General features: G+C 45.0%; 1 long non-coding RNA gene across 1 annotated transcript in view; it reads left to right on the top strand.

Annotated features, from left to right (window-relative positions):
* The first annotated feature begins 2,639 nt into the window (after positions 1–2,639).
* LOC146019445 (uncharacterized) overlaps positions 2,640–20,305 on the top strand; it is a 51,226-nt gene continuing 33,560 nt past the window's right edge. The window contains exon 1 of the long non-coding RNA XR_014450546.1: positions 2,640–2,734. This is a non-coding gene — a long non-coding RNA (uncharacterized LOC146019445). The remainder of the gene's footprint in view (positions 2,735–20,305) is intronic.

The raw sequence follows: 20,305 nt of genomic DNA, 5'->3' as shown, positions 1-20,305 counted from the left end.
CTTTATTTTTTAATAAGATCCAAATATAACATGACATCGATATACATATATTTAGCCAATTCCATTAGACATTTTCCTAATGAAAACCCGATATCCACCAATAGTGGAACATCATATTTAACGTATAATACATTGTGCAGCATTTATTTCATATAGACATATCGGTACTTGCTTAATGACATATGTATAATTCCAATTACTAGCAGGCTACGCTACATTCTCAGCATAGGCTGAGCTATGTTGTTGCCTAGCGTAGTCAGCATAGTGACTCCGCGGCAATCCTGTGTAGTCAGCGTAGTGTCCTCGTCAGGCAGCTAGTCACCATACTGTCCCTGGGAGATGCAGCTCTGTCCCTGGTGTCCCTGGCAAGCCTAGTAAGCGCCTCTCACACAGCGCCAGTAACCACCAGATCCCCTTCACTGGCGGACACCGGAGGAGAGGGGATCATGCGGGCACCGGCCGAGAGGCACTCCATCTGTCTGAGATGCAGGATGCAGGACCACGCTTCGGGCTGGCGTGGATAGTGGGGTGTTTGGGGAACACATTCACACCTGTCATGTCAGGCAGGTTAAAATGGTCAATGGTTTCCACAGAATGTAATAAGCGCTGACTGACTACGCTAACTGCATAACGCTGACTGACTCCTCTAACTACATAAGCTCCGGCTAGCCGCGAACGGGCAGGAACACAACGCTGATACTGACAGGGACGCTGACTACGCTGGCCGCAGGAACACTACACTGATTCTGACAGGGACGCTACGCTGACTACGTAGCTGCCGCTGTGAAACTACACAAGTACTGACATATGTAACGGGCCCTGGCATTACCCTGAATAAGTAGTAAATAATAGACATAAACATAGAATAATATACTGTATGCAAATATCTCCACCAGAGATTAATAACTCTATGCCAGGAAAAAAAAAATTCTTTAATGCCCATATGGGAATAATAGACAGTTCCGGTGAATCCGGAAGCTGTGTGTTCCAATGCGCTCCACTGACCAACAGATTCGGTCGCCACACTACCGGCTTCCGGACACCTTGTTCTCCACTATGCGGTTCACGGATCAACAAATCCGGACGCCGCACTTCCGGTTTTGAACTGAAATTCGTCAGCACGGCTCTAGCGCCGGGAAACCGGCGCCAAATGCAAAGTGACGCCCATTAGTCTCAGGGGTATAAATGCCGGGCCCGGGCAGCCTTAGTTGTATGCTGATTCCATCCACCATGAGGTTTAGCTCTACACCACGTTGATTGCTGATTCTCCAACGATACCAAGTAATGTAATATTTTATTTGTATTGATGCTTGTTGTACTTAGAATATTAGTACATGTATTAAGCTGTTTTGCATTTTTATATGTGTAATTAGGCTCCTTGATAAAGGTCCATGTTCAAAGGACCGAAACGTCAGGGCATGTTGGATTACAAATGATCCCTAAGTGATCTAAAACTCCAATTGGAACAAAACTATACCTTGATTTTATAACAAAGTCGTATCATTTGTTTTAGTGGATATAAATAAGATAGGAGGACCTCATAGGAGTCATAATTTTAATGCGCAATCAAACGGCATCAATTTCCATAAAATATTTCTTAAAATCAACTGGTCTGGAAGGGGGACTGATTAGGTCTTCCAAAAAGTGCCTCAGATAGAGTCAAACAGGTTAGTCTATCACAAGCTGCAGGACCTGCAGCTTGTGATAGACTAACCTGTTCGACTCTATCTGAGGCACTTTTTGGAAGACCTAATCAGTCCCCCTAATCAGTCCCCCTTCCACACCAGTTGATTTGAAAAAATATTTTATGGAAATTGATGCCGTTTAATTGCGCATTAAAATTAGGACTCGTATGAGGTCCTCCTATGCTTATACTTACCAGAAGGTGACACACCTGTATTTATATCCACTATACATCATCTTATGGAACGTTACCCCTGAAGAAGTCGTTATGGCGAAACGTGTTGGGTGTTTTCGTTGTCAATTGAAATGATTGACAGACTTCAAACAAATTAAAGAACTTTTATAATAGTTTTATATAAATTTTTATTAAATCATTTAATGGATCACTTTACCGAGATTGGGGGCTCCCAGTGCCACACATTAAAAGCACAAACAGTCAGCGCACAGCGTCGGACAGGGTGGAGATGGTTGCACTCCTCGAGACTCCGGCTTCCTTGACCGTCACTGAGCCACGTCCCTACGCGTTTCGTCACATGGACTTCGTCACAGGGACGGTATTTCTGTAACAGGGCCATTTTTTATCCGACGAGACAATCGGCCAAAGGGCTCTGGTGGCCCTAGGGACCACTGCGCTCGCTCACATGTCCCTGTGAAAGGAGAATTGCACTGGACTTTATGTTATTATCTCTTTTTTAACTTTATTATTTCACATCACCTTAGCTGTACGTATTTTCAGCTTCTTGTAAGCGCTTTAGAATTATTTATTCATGTATTTATCGCTATTTATTGTATATTATATATCAGTGTGTTTGTATCACCAGGGAACCCCGCCTCCGGAGCCTGAAGGGCTTCCACTGACACATGAGTGGTTACCCGGCAACAGAGACGCTAACTCACAGCCAAAGGAGAATGTCTCGGCCGGCCCAGTCACCAAGCAACCGGGACGCCTAGACATGAAACGTGTCACTAATGACCTCCGATCCCGGACATGACTTCAGACATCCTCTCCGAAGCCGGGGAGCTCCCCACTTCACTTGACACAGGTATAAAGGTATGTTGTTTTATTTGCACTGGTTACACCTTGATAAAGGGGTTTGTTAACCCCAAAACATTGGAAGCCACTTTGCCACTATTTAAAGTTTTTTGAAAAGACCTCCTGAGTGCCTCTGCCTGTTCCTTGGACTGATTCATATATGTATATATCTATATCAAAGTAGCGGGCGGCCTGCACTCAGCTCTGAAATCATTGATTGGCCCTGTGCCATCGGAAGCATCCGGCGATTCTGAAATTTTTTTTTCTTTTTATCTCTTTAAATTCCTGATCATTTCTGTGAGCCTTCAAATATTTACTTGTAAGTGGAGCAATGTTGCGATGACTGCTATGGACTATTGCATCTACTGTAGGTTTCTTTGTAAAGTATGCAGTTTATTATATGAAGGAAGATAGCGGAGTTTTAGAGAAACTGCTATGATGCACCAGTCATTTGGCCGGAGGCCATATTGATTAATTCAAACAAATGTGTTTACTTGGAACACAAGCTATGAATCTAAGCTTCAAATAATGCACAAATATTATTCAATAAAACCTACAAAAGATTTATTTTACATACTGAATTAATAGGAAAAATGTGTTTGCAAGGTAAGGCGATCCTCACTGCCATGGTCTTATTTATGTACTACAGTATATTACATTATTTCTGTATTGCTACCAAAATCAATGGCCATGGTGAAAGTCAGTTCAGGGTTTATGTACACAATGCTTGGCTTCAATTTACTTAAAGTGAAAGCTTGCACGGCAATGAGTTCCGCATGCTCTAAAACAGTTATATGTAGCTGTCAATAGCCACTAATACTATTAGCCTGGTTGTATCAGGAGAATTTGAGCAAGATCTAGATACTCCTACGAAAACCAGAACATATGAGAACCATCATTAAATGCAACATATATGACCTTACTGGTTCTACTATAACTGACTAGAGAACCACGATGACCATGAGCCCTCATCGGACCACTGATCACTAAACCCTGGGTAGGTGAGTATGAATTTTTTGTCCATCAGACACACATAGCTGATCACACTAGCCGAGTTCATTGGACACGCATAGCTGATCACACTGGCCGACTACATGAGACACCCATATCTGATCACACTGGCCGAGTACATACAGTAGGATACACACAGCTGATCACACTGGCAGAGTCCATCAGACACACATAGCTGATCACACTAGCCGAGTTCATTGGACACGCATAGCTGATCACACTGGCCGACTACATGAGACACCCATATCTGATCACACTGGCCGGGTACATACAGTAGGATACACATAGCTGATCACACTGGCAGAGTCCATCAGACACACATAGCTGATCACAGTAGCTGGGTCTATCAGACACACAGCTGATCACACTGGCTTAGTCCATTGGACACACACCGCTAATCACACTGACCGAGTCCATCGTACACACAATGCATGGCATCTAAAGGGAGTGTGGGGCTCCAATTCCCACTAAAGGAGGGGGAGGCCCATTACATTGTATACTTTGGGGAGGGGAAGGCACATTATACTCCAATATAGGGAAGGAGAGGTACATTATATTCTATTCTATCAGGAGTCACATTCCATTCTATGGGCGGGGGGGGGGGGGGGGGGGGCGCGCAAAAACAAAAATGTATTATTATTTACATTTCATGGGGGGGGGGGGGGTAATAATGTTGTGCCTTGGGGTGGCCAGAGTCCTAAATCTGCCCATGGAAATGAGTACAAAATGACGGCATAGACCCAATCTGCTCCTACTTCCAATCTCTGCCATCACAGCTCCCTCTGTCCATATACAGCAAGTTTAAAAACAGATCATTTTGCTTTCACTTTCTGTAAAATATTAATTTGAACTGTCGAATGGCCTCTAGTGGCCACTGGTGGTACTTCACATCAGAGGCGTGGGGTATTTTGCTATTTATATATAGATAATATTTACATATATGCATATATTGCCATTAAGAAGTTTTTTTCATTTGCTTTAATTTTTTCTAGATTTACATGTAGCTGGATGCAAATCCATCTTAAGCTGTTAATAGTCTCTGCTATGGAGTGAGTGCAAAGCAGGCACCACACCCTGACTGCCCATTGTAGAGAATACAAGTACTGTAGCTATACAAAGCTCTCTTTATATATGATTAAATCAGAATACAAAAAAAAAAATAGATGGAAACCTCTGTGTTGGACGTGATGAATGCTCCTAATATGGATGTAAGAGTCCAATGAAAAATGGATTTGCAAGGTTTAGAAAGCCATTCAGCGAGGATGGAATCACTCACTCGATCCCCCAGGGTTGCCTTCTCCAGATAATGACATTTTAATGAAAATGAGACAGGGGTTTCCATTTTTTAGCTGCTGCAAATGTACTACACAAACCCACTATTCATGCAGGTCTGCAGGGATTTTCTATGGATTTATCCATACGTTCATCATGAGGGAGAGAGACAGCTGGGGCTCTAGTAGCTTTTCCTAAATATAATGCAGTTAGTATAACTGTATATAATGGTTACATTGCAGCAGGTGGATGATGAGAAGAAGTACGGGAAGATGAATAAATGCACTGCAGATCTGTTATATTATAGTATGTTCTGCTGACTGCGACAGATAGAATAGTACATATTGGGGGTGATTCTAGTTGCTTTGGTAAGCTGCGAAACTAGCAGCTTACCTAGTCTGATGCCGCCCCGGCGATTGAACGCCCCCCACCGCCATTCCCGCTCACAACCATGTGAGGGGATGTGTCACATCCCCTCACATGTGCCCGCTAGTGGAGAAATAATTTGATGGTCCGTGACCATCGAACGATTTCCCCTGCCGTCGCAAATATAAGTCAGTGGAGACTGGCCGGCACACCTCGTCCAACCTGCAGTCCCATGGGAACGGCCAGCATTTCCATGGCAACACCCGCGCCTGCCGCCACACGCCCCTGACCTGCACCACTCAGTGAGGACGGCCTGGAGACATTGCAAATTGCAGCGGCCGCCCGCAGTAAGGGCATGAGCAAACCCCGACCATTAGGGCAGGAGCCGAATTCGGTTTACTCCGAGTGAACCAGAATCGGGCCCTTTATACCTGGAAAAGTAGTCTGTCACTGGATAATGGCAATTATACTGGGAGACTGCTGGAGACCCACTGTAGCTCCATTGTCAGCTACCTTTGATGATCTCTCAGTTTATCCAGTTTATATATAATATGTCTACAATCCTAATGTAATCTCCAGAATGTTGAGAGGTACTCCATGTTGACACAGCGCACGTCCATCCATAATGGCGACATTTGCAATGTCAACCTAGCATATGTTAATATTGTCATAAGGTCACATCACTCCGCAATATTTTATGGACCTCGGTAATGAGAAGTTCATATTTAAATGGATTCACTTCATTGCATTTTAATTAATTGTAAACTTGAACAGGATTTTCATACCCATGATTCTTAATGTCCCTTGTATTAGTTGTGGTAGGTTATAAATGAGTAGTAATAAGTAGTGTAGTTGTTTGCAGGTGGGTGCTGCAGGGGTGTTGGTGGAAGATGAGATGGGTGATTCCGGGCTGGTTGTTGTTGGTGAATGTGGAAGGGTGATTGGTACATGCTGGGATGTTGTTGGTAAATGAAGGCTAAAGGCCCCATATACTATGCGATCTGGGCACGATTTCACCCGATTCAGATGAATCGGGCTCTGAAATTGGCCCAAATCGCACATGTAGACATCCTGTCCAACCTGATGCGCGGTCCCGTGCGCATTGGATTGTACTCAGGAGGTCAGCCTGGCTGCACATAAGATTTGCTAAATCTTATGTGTAGCCCGGATCCGTGCGGGTTACAGCAGCGGGTGGGGAATGCCGGCTACCAGAGAGCCGGGTGGAGGGAGCAGGGTGGGCGGCGGAGGGAACCAGTGAGCCATGCAGGAGAAGCCACTGCCGGGCAGCGCCAGTGGGAGCACTTAGCACATCAAGTGCCTAATCGCATGTGATCCTTCCCGGGGAGCTGCCGGGACAATCAGGTCTGACTTGTAATTAGTCGTGTTTGAAATAAAAGTGTTATGGACATGTGCCTACAAGCTGGTAGGTGTATTGCAGAGGTGAGCAAAGAGTTTAGTCCACCCATTTATTCCAAACCAGTTTATTAATTTATTTAAAATAGCAGGGCACATGCAATAGTAGACAACAGCATTCAATATGCTAAGGTTAAATCTCTCTCAGGCTTAGTGTTGTACAGCACTGTGGCATTCCAGTAACTTAGTGACAGACTTGATACTTTTTTTTATAGAAGCATGTAAACAAGTCCTGCACCTGGAGTCTGACCTTTAAGTTTGGTTGATAATATTTACTCAGACAGTTAAGAGACAACATGTAGAAATTAACTATCTAACTACATATGACGCCCCCCCCGCTTAAAGAAATCTAAATTATTGTAGTACACATTTTGCATATCATTTGGGTCATCCTTGTAAAATTGTCATTAATGTCATAAAATACCAGAATTTAGACAACACACAAATCTATGTGCACTGACAATAATGGTGCCCCAGCTTTAGTTGCTGATTTGGGGAAGGCAGTTGGGATCACATACCGGACAATCAGGGTTGCTTATAGCCATTCCTGTAACTGTCCCTTCTTGAAGTTTTTCTACATACTCATACCTTAAATGTCTCAATCGCCCATGCAACAGTCAATAGTCTGACTAGAGTCATCAGCAGTCATCACATAACACTGTTCAGTGTCTTAGACATATGGAGGTATTTAATTAGCTGTGCTAATTTACTGCAGCTAATTGACTTACCTGGGGCTATCCTATGAGCCATGATGCCCTCACTCTTCATGGATAACGAAGCCCTTTTTCTTCAATAACTGCTGCAGAAACACATAAGTCCGCACGACTGATTGGTTGCATAAAATAAATATGCACAGTGGGCGCACCCGCTGGCACACACCTAGGGGGTGATTCAGGTTGGTTTGCAAAAGCAAACTCCTTCTTTAATGGCCAAAATCATGTGCACTGCAGGCGGGGCAGATGTAACATGGCAGTGTAGAGAGAGTTACATTTGGGTGAGTTATTTTGCTTCTGTGCAGAATAAATACTGGCTGTTTATTTTTACACTGCAATTTGGATTTCAGTTTGAACACACCACCTGCAGTGCACACGGTTGTGTCCATTAAAGAAGATTGCTTTTGCAAACCAACCTGAATCCCCCCCCCCCCTCATGTCTGCTGAGCAGGGAAGACCTGGGCAGAAGATACGCTCTCCCCGCTCTGCATTCTGCAGCTGCTGAGGAGAGAGTGGCACCCAGGAGAAGAAAAGCAGAGGGAACAGGCAGCGGTGGGTGGCCTGCATCTCTCAAAATACAAAAAAAAATCAATGGGCAGCTGCTGATTGGCTGAGAGAGCTATCTGTCAAGGCTCTCAGCCAATCAACGTGCCTGCAACATGCACTGGACCTGTCAGGTTTGGGGAAAAGGATGCACCCCAGTACTTATCTCAGGCATAGAAAATTGTAAGTAGGGCAGGGAAGTCAAATAACATTACATAGATTGTATGCGTTGTTACATATTAATTGGATGTATAAGTAATGTCAGTCTGAGAATTTTTTCTCCACTCTATTCCCTTCCTCACGTCCGGACACTAATCTCACTTACAGAACAAGAGAAGTACATTCATCAAATCTTTTGTGATGCTTTGAACTTTCTGTCCTTCTGATGGTTGTATCTGTCAGGTTGTTCTGTCTCTGTCCACCTCAATGGCGACAGGCATGAGATGAAGACTGGGAACAGATTACTAGTTATTATATACAGCAGTAGCAGCTAGTAAAGTGCTTCTTACAAGACTCCGGTCTGGCCTTTATAATGCAGCCAGATTAGAAAGCAAATTGTAATTGATACAGGAATACACATGGGGGCTTATTCTGGTTGATTAGTTCGGATGTGAATTTGCACCCTTGCGAATCATCCAAACCCAGCCTTGCAAATGGGTGGCTGCCACCACCCATTTGCAAGTGCGATTCGCATGCAGGGTATGCAAATGGCGGTACTTGTGTAGTTTCACGGCGCCAGTAGATCGCATCCGATATCGCATGCGATATTGGATGCGATATCGCATGCGATTTACTATCCATTTCATTACCCCACTATCCACTTGGGCGTGGAGTTGATTTTATATAGTGTGGCGAGCAGACACGGATGTTGTTTCAAAGCGACTCACGATATTGCATGCCATTTGCATGCAATTCTGTCAAATACATTCCTTGGCCCCTCGCGGGGCACGCTGCGCTCGCCATACTTCGGGCTTGGTGGTTCGCTGCGTTTGCAACACTATATAAAATCAACTCCATGCCCTAGTGGATAGAGGGGTAATGAAATGGATAGTAAATCGCATGCGATATCGGATGTCAAATCGCATGCAATATCGCATGCGATCTGCTGGCGCCGTGAAACTACAGAAGTACCCAAATGGCTGTTACACAGTAACATCCATTTGCAGGCCAGGGGAACCTCCCACATCTTTCAATGGTCACCGACCATCGAAAGAAGTGGAACGTGCATGCATATGTAAGGTTGCTCTGAGCAACCTTGCATATGCGTGCACGCTGGGTAGGAAATGGGCGGGCAGCTGACATCCGTCCATCCTGTGTCATGGCCTCATCAACATGAGAACGCCCAGTGTTCCCATATGCGGGGCATTCCCATATGCTAATGGTGCCGGCCGCCGCCCCACGCCCCTCTCCGCTCCCCCGCCCGCTGTCCTGTTTGCGTGCACCCGGCGCACAGACTGCAAGAAATGTGCGGAAATGCGCATGCGCAGTAAGACAACATTGGTCCCTGCGCAAATGTAGCGCTGCTGCGAACAGACCTGAATACGGTCTATGCACTCCAGGTAAAGGGATGCAGATGAAAACAAGGGATTCTGTTCTAGAGTATCCGATTTACAGCAGTGGCAAACCCAGGATTTCTAGAAGAGGGTTTCCAAATGCAGGACACAGATTTTCCACTGGAACATTGGAGCAAGAGTGGGAGTCTGGAGAAGAGCTAGAAGAACCTAATAACGACCCTGGATATTAATTAACACATGATACTGTATGGAATTCATTATTAATATTTAACACTATACAGTATCTTGTATATGTCTATACCATAGTATAGGCTGTATCAAACATCTAATTAAGGTAAGTGGTCAGGAAAAGGTTAAACATACCATAATAAATAAATATACAAACATAATTGAAACATGACTACATTTTCAAAGCACACATTCTCCCACCTCATGGTAATGCTCTAGTTTCTTCCTCCTGGCAGCTGCTCTCCGGTCAAGTGCATTGATTGTGGACTCAGATCCACACACACACACAGCAAACTTGATAGAAGAAGCTGCAGCCACTGGACATGTGCAGCAGCTCAGCTCCCTTACACGATGTGAAAGCTCCAGTAAGCTACGCTCAGCCTTTTTCACGTCGACATTGACCATGTCGACCTATTGAATGTTTTGACCTTTTGACCATGTCGATCTTTATCATAGGTAGACCTATAGACCAGCGACCTATTAACTGTGGACCTTTCTATTGTCACCGGGCCCGACCTTCCCTTCAATAGGGGAGGTCAGGCAGGGTGCTTGCCCCTGTGCTAGCGTCTTCACAGCCGTGCAGAGAGCGGCGAGCTGCCCGGCTGTATTCAGTCAGTGTCAGTCTCTCAGAGTACTGCAGCAGCCCTAGGTCCCGACTCCCGGCTATTTTAAATCTTGCGCTGCTACGGCCGCGAGCCAATTGGAGATCGCTCGTGAAGAAAAAAGAGACCCCTATAACCCTGTGATTGGTGCTATACATGTGTATTACTCCCCTGGTACATGGAAGCTGTAGTCAATGTCTTCTTTTATTCTTTTCTTTGAAGTAACATATAGAAAAGAAGAAAACAAAACTCCTGGTGTAATACTGACACGATATGCTTGTTTTATATTTTTCAGGTGGAAATCTGTATATCTGGGTTTGTCCCCTTTTTACTCACACTCACAGTGTATAATATATTTTTGCGTGTAACCAAATATGTGGTAATAAAATCGGGGTTTTCCACCTTTCAATTTACTCACAGCCGTGGGTGTGATGAGGGCATATTTATTTCAGGGTTGCCGACTTTCTCATTCTCCTCTCCGGGAGAAGCCCGGAGAGGAGAGATTCAGTAGCCGTTCAGGGGGCGGGGCTTAAGCGTGACATCACTAAGCCCCGCCCCCATGCTGGTAAACCAGCAAATTCAGTGATCTCCGTGGAGGGGGCGGGGCTAAAATGACGCGATTGTGTCATTTTAGCTCCGCCCCCTCCTCTGAGACCCGAGGATTGCGGCATTTTAATGCCGCGATCCGGGGGACAGCGGGGGTCCCCCCTGAATCCGGGAGGGTTGCCCACCCTTCCGGGGGGCCGGGAGGGAGCCCCGATTTTCGGGAGACTCCCGGAAATTTCGGAAGGGTCGGCAACCCTGATTTATTTACAGTGTCTTATATAGCGCAGCAGATTCCGTTGCGCTTTACAATAGAAGACAGTGGTAAAACAAACTGGGTAACAACAGACAGATTTGGAGGTAGGAGAGCCCTGCTGCAAGCTTACAATCCTCCTTGTTCCTGTTCTGGGCAATAAAGCAGGATCACAGGTGTCCTCCCTGTACAGCTTGTCGTAGGTGTCCAGATCCAGCCAGCACCCTATGTCTTTGCCCAGACCGCAAGTCTCGCACCTATTGGCAGGGCGAGACATAAATATCCGGGACACGGGAACTAGGGCTGCTGCAGTGCTCTCCGACACTGAATACAGCCAGACAGCTCAATGCTCTCTGCCTGGCTATGAATTGTTTCCGGTGCCAGCTGCGGGCAGCAGCTAAAGGGGGCGGGGGGGGGGGGGCGTCGACTACCTGTAAGCTGTCAGAGAAAGCTGGAATACCTAACTTAGGTAGTGTAGGTGCATAGGGGCGGGGTGAAGAACGGTCTAATAAGGGGGAGGAGATCAGATTAAAGTCTCTGCAAATAATGAGTGAGGTAGGGGCAAGAGGGCAATTAGTCTCTGAAAGAAGTTCTTAGAGTATTTATTAGGAGCGTAGATGTTACATATGATATAGGATTCCGAGGCTATATTTAAAGTAAGGATTAGGAATCAACCTTCAGGGTCTGTGATTGTGTTTAGGACCTTGTGAGGGATAGTAGATTTTATAAGGGTGACTACACCACGTGCCTTCGAATTATAGGGGCTAGAACCAATGACCTTCCAACCAAGCATGTTCAACTTCTGGATCTCAGCAGGAGCCAGGCGTGTCTCCTGCAGACATGCCAATTGTATTCCACGATTATTCAGACACAGGAGAATCTTCCGTCTTTTTCCAGGGGAGTTGATACCGGCATTAGATGAACACAGACATTGGGGAACATTGGACAGGAGTGAGGAGAAAAGGGGGAGGGAGATCACCTACAAGGGAAGGGGAACACACAACAACATATACTGTACACAAGAAAATGATTGAAAGGATCTGGCTGCCCATGTTGGTGGGGTACGGAACATATCTTTCTTAACATGTTAGGGCAGCTAACTTCCGGGGTGCTCACCAAAAATATGCAATGTCACTAATACAGGTTAATTGTCCTGGGCAAAACGTTTAAATAATCGGGGGCGAGGGGTATCGAGAAGGCAGAGGTACTCCATTCCGCCCGCCAACATTGTACAATTAAAACCAGGGGTCAATTGAGGGGAGTAACTGGGCCAGACGGCTGGAGTACAAGGAGTATATATCAGCAAGTAAAAAGAGGAGATATTCTAGGCTGATGTGGTCACAGTAGTGGGTACCAATATAACAATAAACAGAGAATACAAACATGTCTGTCTGAGGATTTAAACTAGGAAATAGGGAGCATTATGTAGAGGAGGCATTAGCAGCGAAAATAATGTCATACAAATGTCCCATGAGAGAGCTATGCCTCTGTCTTGCACATCTTGATGGGGGGGGGGGGGATGACAACATAGGTAGTAGAACTAAACATCGGACACATGGAGTGAATCATCGAGAGCTTTGTGTCAGCAACAGTGGAAACAGTGGACGCTGAGGGTGGAGCCGGGTCACTGATATCTTGATCTTGATGTCCATCACACTCGCGTAGGTATGCCTTGGCATCTTTGGGGGAAAGGAAATCTTTGTGGAAAGTACCTTCATAAATTCTTAAACGTGCTGGATACAACAAGCCAAATTTACGGCCCTCAGCAACAAGTCGGGAGCACACAGGGGAGAAAGCTTTACGAGCCTTAGTCAGCTCCACGGATTAGTCCTGAAAAATGTACAGTCTATTCCCTTGCCATTTAATTTCTTTGAGGCGACGAGAGGTGGTCCAAATGACCTACTTGTGTAGATAATTTAAGCATTTAAACAGTGTGACCCTTGGTCTTGGCTTATTCGGGGATGGAATGGGGCCCACCCTGTGGGCTCTTTCTATAACCATATCCCTGCATTCTTGTTCAATCCCAAGGATAAATGGTAGTGTGTTACAAATTAAGTGGGTCAGGGAGGGTTCTTTCACCGATTCTGGGAGACCGACCAATCGGATGTTGTTCCTTCTCGCTCTATTTTCGAAATCGTCAAGTTTATTCCATATATGAAAATTTTCCGTGGTGAGATCCTTAACAGAATGTTTTAGGCCCTTTATATCATGGGATCCTGCTTGCTGGAGCAGGGGTGCCATAGTATTCCTAATGGCGCCATGTTGGGATCCGCCCTGCGTTTCTCCTGCCGTGGTGGTAAGGCAGCGGCGCCGGGACAGTCACAAACCTGTTCATCAGAGGAGCAGCGGGCGGCATGGATATCTGTAGCAGGTTCGGAGACCCAGGGAGGCTGGATGCAGCCTATAGAAGGTACTGTCGGGCAAGACGGGATGGAGCTTGAGCGCCTGCTGCCTCACTCCATATACCCAGAACTAGGGTTGGCCATCGACCATCGATGATTCGAAATCATCGATGGTTCATGGCCGATGTCGAATACTTTTGCCATCGATGGGCGAGAACCAGATGGTTTCCCTCCATCGATGGAACAGCAAAACGATGTTTTGCTTTTTTTTCTTCAAAGTACCGGGATACGGAGCATAGCTCCGCCCCCGGCCCCCGTGAAGCCCTGCCCCCATGTTTTGATTGGCCCACAGGCCAATCAATCAAACACAATGGATGACCATCGATATATCGATGGCCTGTTGCAGAATTGCCATCGATGGCAACCATCGATGGCAATGGCAACGATGGCCATCCCTACCCAGAACTGGAAGTCTGATTTGTATACTTGTATAAGTGCAAATGCAAACCAACAGTATTCATGCGAATTGACAGAGAAAAAATGCGATGTACAGCACAATTCGCACACTATTACATTTGTCCAAAATGTGTGAATTTGGATGTTTTTTGGCTAAAAAAAAAATCGCAAAAGTCCAAATATCTCATATAGCACCAATGACTGTATTATAGCAATCGCAGATTGATCTGTTGGTCCATCATTTAAGTTTAATTGTCTTTTCTAAACAAACCATCCTATCCGTCCATCGGCAGCTAACTGGACATCTTTGTAAATAGAAACTAGACAAATACAGATATGAATATGAAATTAATTGAAACAAACATTTCCAGCCACACTGAATAATTCTTATAGTGGAATCTGTACTAAACAAAAAGGTCACAATATCATACCGGTGTTTGCTTTAAACACTCAATAAGCCACATATACATTATGATGATAGTATGCACATGTGTGGTGCACAGACACACCAGCCGGATTAGTCGTAGTCACATCTATCAAATGAGAGGACAGCTCTCTAGAATGCTAATCAGTCCTGATAAGGCCTCTGACTTCCTGATGGAATGGAACAATACATATATTGTACGTAGGATAAGTACGCCACTTTATAAAGCCTGACAACAAACACCTAATGCTATCATGTTAAGAATCTAATGAAATAGGTAATGGTCTGTTCAGTTTACACCCTGGCTTGTCTGGTTCAAAACAGAAAATCCAATATACATTTGATCTTAGAATTAGACCACTGAGTCTGCAGTGACAGCTCACTCGGCATAACATGGAAAGAGGACAACGATTATAAAAGCTTTTGGGTTGCTGATACCAAATGGCATACGGTCACTAGGTCGACAAGCATTAGGTCGACACCACTAGGTCAACATGCAGAAAAGCATTAGGTTGATATGGTGAAAGGTGACAGTCAAAAGGTCGACATGGGGTTTTTCACTTTTTTATGGAGCCGATATGTGCCGACAGGCGGTATTTTATGCCCTACCATCCACTAGGGCGTGGTGGGAGAATAAAATAGTGTGCCCGAAGCATGGCAAGCTCAGCGAGCCATGCGAGGGGATAATGTTATACGTTTTAGTGTCCATGTCGACATCCGGAACAAAAAAAGTGAAATCCCCATGTCAACCTTTTGACTGTCGATCTACCCCATGTCGACCTAATGCTTGTCGACATTAAAGTAAAGTTCAGGTGGGTTTGGTTTTCTATATACATCTCCCTTTCCAATTAAAGGAACGGAAGTGGGTGGCAACATGTGTTTGCATTCTAGCTACATTTAGCAAAAGCATGTCATGGGATTCTAAGTCATATCAAGTTAAGCTTATTTGGGTGTAATTTTATTTGTGTGTATGTTATTTGTGTGTATGATGGATCTCATGTACATAGGATAGGGTGGATATAGGCGCACATTGATAGTGATTACAGTTATTAAACCCAACATATATATAAGGGCAAACATGTACAAATCTGCAGCTCAGATTATATACAAAGATCTACATAATGTTCCATGCATGAAATGAGGGTGTTATTCCAGTCGGCTAGCATTCAGCTATATATCAGCCCTTGGTATTTTGTGATAAATTCTCTAATCATAGGAAAATATTTATTTATGCGCATACAGTGATTTTATGCATATTATGACATGATATATTTATTACCCATTGAATTAGAAAACAGATTGCTAGCAGGCTGACAACATTTCATGCCACAAATTAGACATGTCCTTGATCTTTCCAACCATGTATTTGACTTGTCCAACCATTTCTTTGATCCCCCCAGCCATTTCTCTGATCCTTCCAGCCATATCCTCGATCTGCTCAGCCATGTCCCTGATCCACCTAGCCATGCCTCTGATCTGCCCAACCATGTCCCTGAGCCACCTAGCCATGCCTCTGATCTGCCCAGCCACGTCTCAAATCCATCAAACACTTTTTGGTTGCAAAAAACTGTGACCATCCTGTGAATATATTTAATGGACAATCATAATAAATACAGATTTCACTGATCCAACCAGCTACGCTTTTAATCTGCCCAGCTATGTCTCTGATCCAACCATCCTTGTTTTTGAGCCAACCAACCATATCTCTGATCCAATCAGCCATGTCTCTGATTTTTTTGACCCACCCAGTCATGTTTTTGACTTGTCCAGCCATAATGCTGAGCCTCCTAACTATGTCTCTGATCTATCCATTCGCGTTTCTGATCCACCAAGCCAGGCCAGGCCAACCTGTGGCTCTCCATGTCTTTTTGCCAATCAATGTCTCTGATCCAACCAGCTACAGTATGTCAAAGATCCAGCCAGTCATCTCTCTGATCCACCCATCCATGCTGAACCTCCTAGTCATGTCTCTGATCCACCCAGTCATATTCCTGATCCACCAAGCCATGTCTCTGATTTGCTCAACCATTTCCTGACCCACTCAGTCATGTCAACGACCGACCTAGCCACGTCTTCGATTCTCCAATAAACTACATAAACAAAGTAATTATGCAAATGCACAGTGAATTGCTAACTAGCAGCACAAAGACAGAGCAAGAAGGTCTTCAAGACCCCTAAGAATCAGCAAAGGAATGGAATGCTCTCACAATATGGCGCTTGTACCAAAATACATTTACCCGAAAAAACCATGAACAAAAAATTGCTTACAGTAATAAAAGTCCAATCGGGTAATTGGTTTTATTGAAGAATATTTAGTTTTCCATAATCTGGCTGCCAATTCATTTGGATCTCCAATGATGGAATACCGAAGAGGGAAGCACAGATAGCACTACTGGTGCATTACCTTTTAAACAAGATTAAATTTATTTTATAAATGCACTCACAATTTGGTTAAAAAACATAGCATATCTAACACTCAGGTGGCACTGAAGAATGTCCAGAAACCAGGCTGTATAGCAGCTGTCCACCATATAAGGAAATTATTTTCCAGAGTCCCCAGGTAGGTTCCGGTGCAGCGATTCAGCAAGCTGGTCCAGATGAATAGTACAGTGTTTTTAACACGTTTCGAACCTTGACAGGTTCTTCATCAGAAGTACTGTATTATAACACTGCATTATAGTCTCTTATTTATACCCCAAGGGAGATGGTTACTCAACCCCCAGTGGATGGTGTGAATGGTGCCAAACACAGCACTGACTGGAATTCCAAGGCATCGCCATCCACTTCCGCTGTAAATCGTCATCCTGGAAGCAGATGCAAACGGAAGTTGGGCGGAGGAACCCAGGGGTAAGCCTTCTTGTGTTCCAGATGCATTTCAGCTCATTTCCACGCATTGTTATCCTGGAAAACAAGGATTTTATAGAGGATGATTCCACATTATTTATTCACAATTTTTTTATTCACAATTTAGCGTCATCCACTTGGGTGTAGTTATCTATCATAAAACAGAAAACATAAAATACAATAATTAGTACAATTATTTAAATGATGCATTTTTCTGTAAAAAGCTAACAATAAAATACGTTAAAAATGATTAACCCTTTAAAAAGCATTTTAGCTGAAAATCCTCATTGAGTCCTTTTGGGGATAAGGTTTTCAATAAATAAATCCATTTACCGGTAACCTCAGCCTGAAATAATCTGGTTTCAATATCCCTATATGCCAGTTTCCTTATATTGGTGTGTCTTTTAAAATAGGATACTGAATGTATCTCTGAGCCTTTTCTTATGTTTTGTACATGTTCTGCCATCCTCATTTTCAGATTCCTACTGGTTTTCCCTATGTATTTTGGTACAAGTGTCATATTGCGAGAGCAATCTCTTCCTTCTCGATTCTCCAATAGCCAAATTACATACTCTGGTTGCAGAAAACTGCGACCATCCTGTGAACATAGATCCCTGGACAATCCTATAAAATACAAATGAGCTTTTAGTGCAGGGGAACCAATATCCCTAAAAAAATAATAATTGTCATCCTCTGTAGTCATAACATATCGATAATACAGCCCAACTTGGTTAAAGAACTGTATCTAGCATAATGATACATTGCAAATGGCTCTTTATTAAAAATGAATGCACATTCTTCTTACTGGCTTCTTTCTGGAAGGATATATGAGAAGTTGGCAGCTCTATGGCAAATCATTTTATGAGCTACAGTATTGAATTTTATGCAGAAAACATGAGTTGTTTAAGGGCAGGAGGAGAAGAATGAGTGAGCAGAGCAGCTAATAGCCAAATTACTCAATGGTGTCCCCCAAGCATTGGGTCATTTACAAAGGCTCGAAAGTGCAGCTCGGAATTTTTCAGCAGAATACCTAGAGGCCTGATTCAGACCTGCTCTCTAGGCTGCGTATACCCACTGTATCTCGCCCACTGCCCCCCTGCACACCTGCCACCCCGCCGCCCGATTCCGCTCACTAGCATAGGCATCCGCTCGCATGTGGCTGCCCAGGAGAAAAATGATTTTGACTGACTATTATTCTGGTCGTAGAAGTCCAAATTCGGGGTGGGCTGACATCATGTGACATCAGCCGCCCGCCGCCGGCGGGCATTGGCCCACCCGCGTACCCGGGGATGCTCATTAAATGCTGGGCATTCCCATGGGTGAGCCGCCATCCACCCCCGGTCCGCCCCAATGCTTGCGTATGGCTTGGCGATTATGCAAGTCACCAAAGCCATTCGCACAACAGGGAAGGCTGCACATGCACATAATAGCACATGCTCCATCCCCAAAACATCGGGACGGGGCCGAACTCGCACAATTACGAGTCAACCAGAATCACCCCCTATATGTGCTAAAGGGAAGAGCTGGAAGTGATGCACACCTACGTGCCTCATTAGCCCCTTGGGTGGTATGCCCGGAAGCGGGCTGTGCCGGAAAATTTCTATTCTATAGAATAGGTGCGCGCCAGTGGTGTCCAGGTGTGCACCACTGGCGCAGCACCTCTAGAGCCACCCCCACCACCACACCCTTCCAGTCCCCCCAGCCCCCCCCCCCTTCATCACCTTTGCTCCGGCGATCGGTACGCCGGAGCTCCCCTGACCCGCCACTCATTTTACAGTGACATCAGCGGCATGGCTCGGGTATGGTCGACGCGGCTCAGGGGGACTCGGGAGTGCTCAGGCACCCGAGTCCTCCTGAGTCCTCCCGAGCTGTCGCAAACATCCGCCAACCTGCCGCCGACGTCACTACTGAATATGACAGGCGGGACAGCGGCGGCAGGGAACTAACGCCGGAGCGGAGGTGACTGAGGGGGGCTTCCAACTTCCTGTGGTGGGTTTTGCTGGGGCAGGACAAACCAGTCCTAGTAGGTTTGTCCTGCCTCAGCAAAACTCACCACTCAAGGGGTCAATTATCATATACAAATGTATATTTAAAATAGAGATGTGCACCGGCCACTTTTCGGGTTTTGGGTTTTGGGTTCTGATTACCTTGAGGTTTTGGGTTCTAATGGGTTTTGCCAAAACACCTCCTAAGTGTTTTGTGTTTGGATTTCTTGGGTTTTGGGTTCTGATTTTTTTGTTAAAAAAGCATAAAAAGTGCTAAAATCGCAGAATATTTTTTTTTTTTTGCTCCTACGCTATATTAACCTCAATAACATTCATTTCCACTCATTTACAGTCTATTCTGAACAGCTCACACCTTACAATATTGTTTTTAGGGCAAAAGGTTGCACCGAGGTAGCTGGATAACTATGATAAGCCACACAAGTGTGCGGCACAAACACTAGACTGATATGGCACACTTAGCATCCCCTCTAGGCTGATACTGCACACCTAGAATTACCCCTGGACTGATATGGCACAGGTAGCATCACCCCTGGACTGATACGGCACATTTAGCATCACCCCTGGACTGATATGGCACACTTAGCATCCCCCCTAGTCTGATACGGCACACCTAGCATCACCCCTGGACTGATATGGCACAGGGAGCATCACCCCTGGACTGATACGGCACATTTAGCATCACCCCTGGACTGATATGGCACACTTAGCATCCCCCCTAGTCTGATACGGCACACCTAGCATCACCCCTGGACTGATATGGCACGCTTAGCATCACCCCTGGTCTAATACAGCACACTTGGCAGCACCCCATGAATTATACGGCAGACTTGGCTTACCCCAGGAATTATACGGCACAGATGGTGGCACCCCTGACCTGATACAGCACACATGGAATTATACGGCACAGATGGCGGCACCCCTGGACTGTTACGGCACACATGGTGGCAGGCATGGAATTATACGGCAGACAAATTCCTGCAGTAAAAATAAAAATGTGTATTCTTTTAATTATAAAAAGAGCAGCACACCTTACTTAGCAACACCCCATGAATTATACAG

This window comes from Crinia signifera, chromosome 7 (genome assembly GCF_055691185.1).
Source record: "Crinia signifera chromosome 7, ASM5569118v1, whole genome shotgun sequence".
Lineage (NCBI taxonomy): Eukaryota > Metazoa > Chordata > Amphibia > Anura > Myobatrachidae > Crinia > Crinia signifera.
This window is presented reverse-complemented; position numbering and strand designations above follow the sequence as displayed.